The sequence below is a fragment of the Pelodiscus sinensis genome, chromosome 1, assembly GCF_049634645.1.
Source record: "Pelodiscus sinensis isolate JC-2024 chromosome 1, ASM4963464v1, whole genome shotgun sequence".
Taxonomy (NCBI): Eukaryota; Metazoa; Chordata; order Testudines; family Trionychidae; genus Pelodiscus; species Pelodiscus sinensis.
Window position 1 is genome coordinate 63,746,860 of NC_134711.1, and position 9,402 is coordinate 63,756,261.

At 33.6% G+C, this 9,402-nt stretch overlaps 1 protein-coding gene across 7 annotated transcripts in view; it reads left to right on the forward strand.

Annotated features, from left to right (window-relative positions):
* The window catches only part of CPSF6 (cleavage and polyadenylation specific factor 6), a 43,780-nt gene extending 35,530 nt beyond the window's left edge, over positions 1-8,250 (forward strand). For 4 of the 7 annotated variants that reach the window (XM_075931556.1, XM_075931582.1, XM_075931583.1 and 1 more), the window contains one exon: positions 7,830-8,250. The gene's annotated coding sequence lies outside the window, so the exon portion shown is untranslated. Of the gene's footprint in view, positions 1-22; positions 3,737-7,829 lie in introns of those variants that run through there. The other 3 variants (XM_075931577.1, XM_075931570.1, XM_075931561.1) reach the window with 1 other exon arrangement.
* The last annotated feature ends 1,152 nt before the right edge of the window (positions 8,251-9,402 follow it).

Genomic DNA, 9,402 nt, shown 5'->3' on the forward strand with positions numbered 1-9,402 from the left:
GAATGTCTGTTTTTCTTGGCAGGCCTTATAGCATTTCTGTGCACTAGAAACCTGAGTCTGACCCCAGAATATCTGAGCCCACTTGATATTGAGACAATATGCATTGTCCTTGATTCATACATGACTTAGTGGTTGATCCATACTGTAATGGCCTATGAAAGGGAAATTAAATGCATAAATGAGTCCGGAAAAGAGGCCGCTGAAGTGAAGTTGGCAGTCATATACATTAAGTGACAGTGGCTACTTTTTTACTGTATCCTGTTTTAGTACAAACCTTCCTGGAATTCTCCCGTGTCTGCTAAGCATAAAATGTCAAAACAAAAAGTTTCAAAATTCACATGATTTAATGTGGTTTCTTTCATTAAAGTTGGATTCTCTTCAGCTACCATGGATTAGTTTTTAAGTATATCGCAGAACCTCAAAGTTATGAACACTTCAGTAATGGAGGTTGTTTGTAACTGAACAAAGCATTGTGGTTGGTAGTTTACATATGAACATTGACATAATACCACTTTGATACTTGATTATGTAGAAAATACGTTGCTTTCCCTTTTTTTAGTGGTTTTTGTTTAACACAGTTCTGTACTGTATTTGCTGCTAAGTTTGTTAGGGGTGTTTTTTGTCTCTGCTGACTTGCACTTCATTTGAAATCAGAAGTAAATTGGTCAGTTCGTAACTCTGGTGTTCCTAACTTCGAGGTTCTGCTGTATTGTGCTACCTGTAGGTAGTATTGTTTCGGAGGTAACCCCAGAAGGTGCATTTCAAAAGCTTTCACTTCTTCAGTGGGAGATGAGTAAATGAATTAAACTGTTAATTTGAGGTTCCCTAAATTAACAGTAAGGTGGGGAGTTAATTTAGATGCATTTGGTCATTGAATATTTATATTTTCATGTATTCAGACTAGATGTTTGCATCGTGGAACTTCTATACTAAGTATAGGTATATTTTCTCAGACAAAATGTCTAAGGGGACATTGTTGTATTTTGTAGTTGTCATAATGCTAATTTATTTATATGCTTGCACAATTTAAGCGTGCTGTGTAAGATTATCTGGTTTATTCAACTCTCAGTACACATGGGATTTACATATGCAACCCCTCCTTTAAATCTGTAAGCTGTATACCAGAACTTCAATTAAGATTCAGAGGAGTTGAGTAGAGTAGATACATTCCCCTTCATCAAGAGGAAAACAAACCGCAATAACTTTATTTAAAGGACAGATTTAGAGGTCTACATGTAAATGAGAGATTAGTATTTTAAAAGATAAATGGTAAAAAGGTTGTTGTCCTTTCAAAGAAGGGCTTAATTTTTGTAGTTTTTTGTAAAGTACTTAGTTTCAGTAATCTTCTGATGTGTATTTCATTTTTGCCAGGATATATCTTTTCATCCTTTTTTGAGAGGGTGTGAGGAGGTATTAGATTTGTTCATGAGCAGTAATCAAAGGTTCCCAGTCACTTACTAAAGTAATAGAAATACTGAGAGGAACATTTTACCCCCTTGATCTCCGTGTTTTATCAGATAATGCGAGTTTGTCTGTGCTTAAAAGATATGAATGACAATGGTTTTCCTCTCTTAATTCCCATGTAAATTTAGTAATGCTTTGATACCCTACTGGCATATTTTAACAAAAATGTTAAACATGCTCATTTTAGAAGGGTTTTAAAAAGTTCATTGTAAATTTTTGTATACTGTGAAACATTAATCAATTTTTATTACTCATTTTGTCATTTGTATCTACTTGCATTCATATAGTCGAATTAAATTTGAATAATTTAATAAATGTTTTATTTTTAAAAATTGAAAAAAATCAAATGTAACATATCAAAATTTCACACTTCTGTTTGTACATTTAGTGATCAAAACCTAAGTTGTCAAGTTGACTTATGCACTTTCACTTGGGCAGTTGGTCCTTATGTGCATTGCCAGCGTAATCTTGGCAAATAGTTATTTAATTTGAATGTTTTCCTGAAGGCTGTAACTTTTGGTAGTAGTGTGGTGGTATAATTTATTAATATAAAAGAGCAGAACAGTGTTTGATTTTAAAAAAAGGTTACCTTTGTGGTGTGAGGTAATTTTCTAGAGAATCAAAAACCAATGGTGGTGTTAATCAGAGAAATTTGATTTAGAGGAGGAGTGAATATGTACAAACAGAAAAATAATGTAACTTCCATCAACATTCCCGATTTTTTAGAAAGGTTTTAGTTTAACTGGTGGTTTAATTATGTATTTCAACTATTATTGTCCCATCTTACTCTCACTGTCTGGATTTTAATAACTTCTGAATGTTACACATTATTTCATTTTATGTTTTTTGTTATTGGGACAGCTGTTTTTGAATTGTATAATTTTTGCACAATCTGAATTTGGAATGAACTGCAAAGAGAAGTACACAAGCATTGTAATTTTCAATTGTATGTAGACTTTGTGCTCCATTTTTCATAACTTATTCCTCTTGTTCTCAGACCACTGTAAGCAAAATCCTTAAGACTTCTAGTGTGCTTTGGGAGTATGTAGTCCCAAAATAACGTACTTTTGTCAATCGGTAGTCAAATAATCTTGAGTATTAGTGTCTCCTAAAAATTCACACAATTTGTCCTTTATGTATAGAAGAATATTGTACTTCATAATAAATTGTTACAGATAGATTTCTGTTTTCCATGGAATGCTCATAAGACTGACAAGCACTTCCCTTGTTAAATATCAGATAAATGAGCCTCTTTATTTTTTATTTTTTTTAAGAACTTGGCAATTAATAAAAAATGTTTATTTTGCAGATTTGTTTTATTATTAAATATTGGCTTCTATCAAATAATAATAATACCATTCAGTGCCTAACTGTACTCTTTGGCATTGTTTCAGTGGTAGTTAATATTGGGTCATTTTTCTCAGATACAGCTAGTGTCTTATTTTAAAAGAATATTATACTGGAAATACAATGCTAATTTGGAAACTGAAAAAGATGGCAACATCTATAGAATATGCAATATTATGTCTTTCCTTATACTATGGAAACTTTTTATTTCTGTCAAATGAATAGACCTTTTTTGTAGAGCTAGCATTACGTATAAGAGGTATCATACTTTTTGTACATTTGGTTGAATACATGAAACTCATTCTGAAGAAGAGAATGTAAAAAAGAATCTGTACCTCTGTGGTATACTGTTTCTGCTGTATAGAATGAATTTTATTGTATTGATTGTGATTGCCTCAGTTCTTAGCGGGAGCGGGTAGTCTATTGTTTAAAAGAATATGATGCCTTTGCACAATTTCTGCACTTTCATCATCTCCTTCAGGGGTCCTATGATGAAATCCATGTTTGATTTTTTAGGAAGCAAAACTAAAATCTTGCCCTGTTTAACGCTTTTCAAATGTATAATTGCTTACTGTTTCTGATTCCTATTGGTATCTGATACCATTTTTTTTGTCTGCACACATTACTGTAATTTTCCTGCCAATCTTATGTTGCCTATTGCTGGACCTAGGATTAATTATATTTCCCTCTTCCATACACCTTGCATTCTCATTCCCCTTAGTTGTACAGTACAGACTGAAATTTGCATTTTGAAGCAGTTCCATGAGGAATGTATCTAAGGTCACTGCTTTACATTTGAAAACTGTTGAAGGGCTGACTGGATGTAGCATTGTCCAATGAATAAATACATTTCATTAGTTTTTTTTTCTTTTTGCTTACTGTGGTTTGAGAACTAAATTGTTTGATTTTTTTTTTTTTAAACAAACATATACAGTATATCTCTTTTTATGTTTATCTGTGGCAGTTTTATCTGCCTCTGTGTGTTCCTCATGCCCGAATCGGAAAGATACTTACCATCTTTTTAATTTGTCAACTAAACTTAGTTTTGTCTTTTCAAGGACAGAAATTGCATTTTATTTTTTTAACAAATCCTTGTGAATATGTTTTGTATTCTGTAAAAGCGTATATATTTCAGTATAAATGAAGTCCTATTTTTAAAAGTCTGATTTATTATAGGTAAAACACTGCAACATTAAAAATCTAATTTGTTAGGTAAATTGATTTATTAGGCTGTTCTCCGCTGAACATATTTATGACCTTATAGAATAGGGTTTTAGTGACATGAAAGTGGAGTTTAGGAATACATTTTCCTTTCTTAATAGTTATTGTAGTGGGATAGGTGGTTTTTTTTGTCAACATTAAGGTTGAACAAAGGTGCAAGGTAAGTACAGTAGTATTAGGTGAAGAAGCATAATATGTTAAAGAGTAGTAATGAAAGCATAGTAACATTTACACTAATGATAAACAAAATGGAATTCACACAGTATCTTCTCATTTAAATACAGAAGAACAAATGAATTTAGAGTCATGGTTGAAATTGTTCTCTCCTCATCCTGTTGCATCTAAGTGTTACTGAAAAATATAATGACACTGTTATGAGTTATGTAATATTATGGATACTAGGTTGAGTTGAGGAATAAAGTTCAGCCTTGAAACTGAAGTTTTGTAAGATTTTACCTTTGTGTATTAATTTTTTGTTTGTGTATAAAATGAGATAAAAGGAGATTTTATTGAAGTACATGAACACCTTAGGAACCATTAGTATGTGGAATAAATCTGTATTTTTACTGTTTTTCCCAATTGTGAATATACTGTGATAGACTGTAACTGTTCCTTGAAATGGGTACATTTGTTTAGGATATTGCATTTATTTAAAGGCACATGCACATAAAACCTTTTAAAATATGATAGAAGAGAGATGTCAGACTTTCATTTCATAGCTGTTAAAATAATTATATGGCTATCTAGATGTTTTATTACAAATATTGCAAACTGCTACTGCATGCACAGATACACATGTTCTCAAAAGAACCTTGATCCATGTAAAAACAGTATGTTACAAATGAAAATTTCACTCTGTATATGAAAAACAAAAAGTACCCAATAGTATCAAATTAAATCATTATATAAATATGCCTTAAGACAGTGGTTCTCAAAATATGGTCCATGGGTAAATAGTGGTATGTGACCATCTTGCAGATGGGCCTTGGTCTCGGAGATCACCCTCTCGTTACGGTGCAAAGACTATGCTGGCACTCCAGTTCCGCACCTCCGTCTCAACGAGATTGGAGTGCCAGCACCAGCTTCCCGTTGCGGGAGGGGATGTCAGGGCAAGCCTCGCAGTCTGGATCTGGTTTGCAGGGGAAGGAAGTGGTTCTGTGCACTGCAGCTCCCCCTTCGCCCAGCTGGGGGATAGCAGCGCAGGAAACTACTCACTTAGGCTATGGCTACACTGCCACCCTAGTTCAAACTAGGGTGGCTAATATAGGCATTCGAACTTGCAAATGAAGCCCGGGATATTTAAATCCCGGGCTTCATTTGTAAGTTCGATTGCCTACATTAGACACCCTGGTTCGAACTAGGGCAGAAGTGTAGACATACCCTTAGAGGCTTTCTCTGCTGCTCCCATTGGCCAAAATCATGGCGAATGGGAGCAGTGGCGGGAAGTGTCTGGGAGAGGTGGGGTGCTCGGAGCCAGGTAAGCACCCCATGTCCCCATCACCCTCACACACACCCTCCTACTGAGACCTCGCACTCTCTCTGCATCCATTTTGTTATGAGTACTTGGCTGGTGATCTGTGGAAAGGTCTGTGTTGAGCAGGGTGGGCTGTGGGCCAAAATGTTTGATAGCCATTGCCTTAAGAGGTGAGCAAAGTATTTGAGACAACTTTTGTGTGATTAAGGGGCATACACCAAAATCAAAAGTTTTATCTTAAGTGGGCTCTTTCATAAGTGAGACATTTAAAATGTGAAAAAAAATTGGTTTTGTTAATAGGAACATTGGGAAACTCTTTATAGCAATAAGCAGTTCTGAGTCAAGGAGAGATGTGGTATTACCAAATGGCATTAACTACAAATATTTTAATATGTTACATATTGCATTTTACCCTTTTTATAAGCTATTTTGTACTTCAGGGTTCTGTAGAGTAGAATGTTGAAGATTTTAATGCATACAGATTTATTTCCTTCCATAAGAAGCTTTACATCTAAGTTTGCTAATTACCCAGACAGGACATGTAGACAGGGTTTTTTTTGTTGTTTTTTAATGAGAATTTACTAGTGGGGAATTTTAGTGTTTTGCAATTTGTAATTTATATAGTATAAACATAATCTTGACAGTCTCTTAAAATCTGCATAGTTCCCAAATTAAAAAGTGGTGATCATCCTGTACAGGTTCTTCAAAAGTACCTGTGATTCTTTAGAAAATCTAGCAAACTCTCCCATTGGACCCAAAATTTTTATTCTGTACTGTAAATAAATTTATACTTTTGGATCTGTTAACTGTCACTGTAGAAGTGCTTAAAGATCCACTCTTCCTGCACAGAATTGTATTGCTAGAGCAGCAAATTCTGACATGCAGTCTCACATCTGTCATTTATTTGCTTCTTTGAAATATTGAGATCCCCTGTTTGCTTGAATGGCTTGGCTTTCAATTGCAAATGTTTGTTATGCATGCAGGTGACACTTTAGTTCCACTTTGCTATTGAAAAATCAAGTCTTAAAAGCAGCTATGGGGATCTAGTCTCTACTGGAGGAGAGACTCCCCAACGGAAATCACTAAAGAATACGTTTATCTCTTGATAGCAAAGTTCATAAATTTGAAAAGGTCTTCCAGGCATTATTCAAATTTGAGTGGTTCTGCTGTTTGCAGACTGTAGTATATAAATAATAAACTCATTTGGTTTTTATTTAAAAAACCCCATTAGCGGTCATTGTGGGAGAAGGAAGGGCAACTGATTAATTATCATTTCTATACATTTACATTGCTTCCTAATTGAACCATTTTAGTAGTGAAATAATCCTTTCACAGCTGTGCATTGGTGTGTGTTCATGAAATTGCTTCTCTAAATGTCTACTTTTTGAAATGACCCATTAATGTGTTGTGTTCTTTAAGCAACTTGATTTAAATTTTTATGAAGTTGTTGAATGTGGAAATTGTGATCTACTGATAAAATACAGCTAACTAGTTGTGTTTTGTAATGGAATTTAAATGAAGCATCAGTAAATGGAATTATACCAGCCCATGTGAACTCTATAATATTGAGTTGTTATGGTTCTTTTATTAGACTGCTGATAGAATTAGTCTTACTAGGAAGTAGGGTTTTTTTGTTTTGCTTTTGTGTGGGAAACCTGAATTCTCATCTGTATTGTATTTATTTTAAACAGAGCAGGTTTTTGTAATTTTGTGACGGTACATTTTTTAAAAATCTGGGGCCCCTATTCATTTATTTTAGTTTCTAAATTTTGTAACATTGGCATCAAGCTGATAAATTGCCCCCCCCCCCAAAAAAAAAGGTGTGGTCTGTTAAATATATTACTAATTTGTAAAATGCCTACTTTATTAAACATTTAATGCAGATATTTAATTGTGAGAGAGCTAGTTTCAAATTACTGTAAATGGGTGGGTAAAAATGTAAAGAACAAATCTGGTTGTAGCAGCAGCATCCACACTTTTCTTATTGACTATGCATACTTCAGGAAATGTTCTATATAAATGTTTCCATCCTTCACAGAAACAGTAGCTATTTGTTTCTTGTGATTTGGTGTATATCATTGTTAAATTGCATTCTTCAACTTGTACACTTACTAATTTATTAAAAATAGATTACTATTTTATAAAACAATTACACTTTGAGAATTCTCAAACAAGTTAGCTATTGCTTCAGTACCTTTTATTTGTGTTAGATTACACTATGGTGAAGTATGTGCACGACTTGTGTATGTATAGTTAAGCCAACATTTTTCTGTGTATTATGGGGACTAGCAAAATCTACATCACAAATTTTGACACATTACAGCTGAAGGAAGAGGAACACCTTGCAAGACAAGAAACATTCTTCATGGAAAGATGCTTGTCCAGCGGTTTGCTTCTTGTGATTGAACTGAGCCTATAAGGATTCATGGATAAAATGAACAGGAATAGATCTGAATAAAGCAAATCTGCATACATGGTAACCAGTAGCTCTTTTACTTTTTTATGTTGCTTAACTGTTTTATTTGAGGGAAACCTGTGTGATTTAAAACTTATAGCTTTTGCAACTTTATTACTGGTTATATACATTTGGCAATTATAATGTGCAAGCAATTGGAAAAAAAGTCAAGTAAATCCTTGTTTTTATAGTAGTTTGTTCTTGTTAAAAATGTTCATATGATGATGTCTGTACACAGCACCACTTTGATTACAGTAGATGTAGTGTTGTAATAAACTCTTTAATGGGGCTGATGTGTAAAGCTGTTCCAGTTATTTGATGTTTACACCTCAGGGAAAGTCTTGTGTTCAGCAATATTTAAATATGATGATTCTATGAAAACATTTATATTGTGTTTAAAAAGCATTGCAATAGAGTTTTTGCATATGCATCTACCTAATCTTGCATTCAGAGAGTTAAAAATGTGAATGCCACTCTTTCACACTTGATTTTGATATACAATTAGGTTATTACACAAAGGCTTTAATTGCTTTTCTAGCAATTTTTACATATATGACTTGTAAATTTGCTGAAAGGCATGTAAAATTGTATAAACTGCAGTTTGTTTAATATTATGTGATCCACATAGTCTGTCATTGTTTTGGGGAGAGGAAATCCTGGGTTTATGATTTTAGTAAACTGAAAACTAACTCCTCCAACATGCAGCTGGACTAAGACACGACAGTTTACATTATTTTCATTTAAACTGTTAACTTTGGGAAAATGCTGGCCTTTTTGAAGTACAGCTACAGTTATGGTTTTATGTTAATAATGTTTGTGTTTTAGCTTTTTCCCTAGGCCATAGGCAGTCTGTACAAAGCTGTATATTAGAAAAATGTGAGTGACAAAACCAGTCATGATTACTCCACTTTTTCAGATAATATGGATTCCAGTGGGCTTGGTATTTTCTTAACACGGGTTTATCCATGCATCCGTGTAAAAAGGGCAAGGTACATTTGTACATCCCTTGTGCACTGGTGGGGAATACTTTACTGCCTTAGCAAAACGGTGAAATTGACTAATTTAGTCATGAGGTTTTGCAAACTTGTCTTAAAAACAATTTGTTGGAGGCTGGAATTCAAATATATTAACTATCAGAACGTGAACTAAAGAGTGAAAGCAAATTTCAAATTACTAGAATTTGTTCTAAATTTTATGAAGGATAAAATATTGAATAATAGGAAGCGTGTATAACACTTGACAAATTTACAATTTGCTTTTACTGACTGGTGTGGATATTCATTCTTGAAACATACTTTTAATCACTTTAATAGATTAGTCTGAGTTTTCACTTGTACAAATAGCTTGCTGAGCATGATTTTTTAAAATGTTTTAAACTAAGTTTCAAGACCTCAGTGGCTTCAAAAGGTAATCTTTAAAACAAATCATTGGTTTGTTTTAT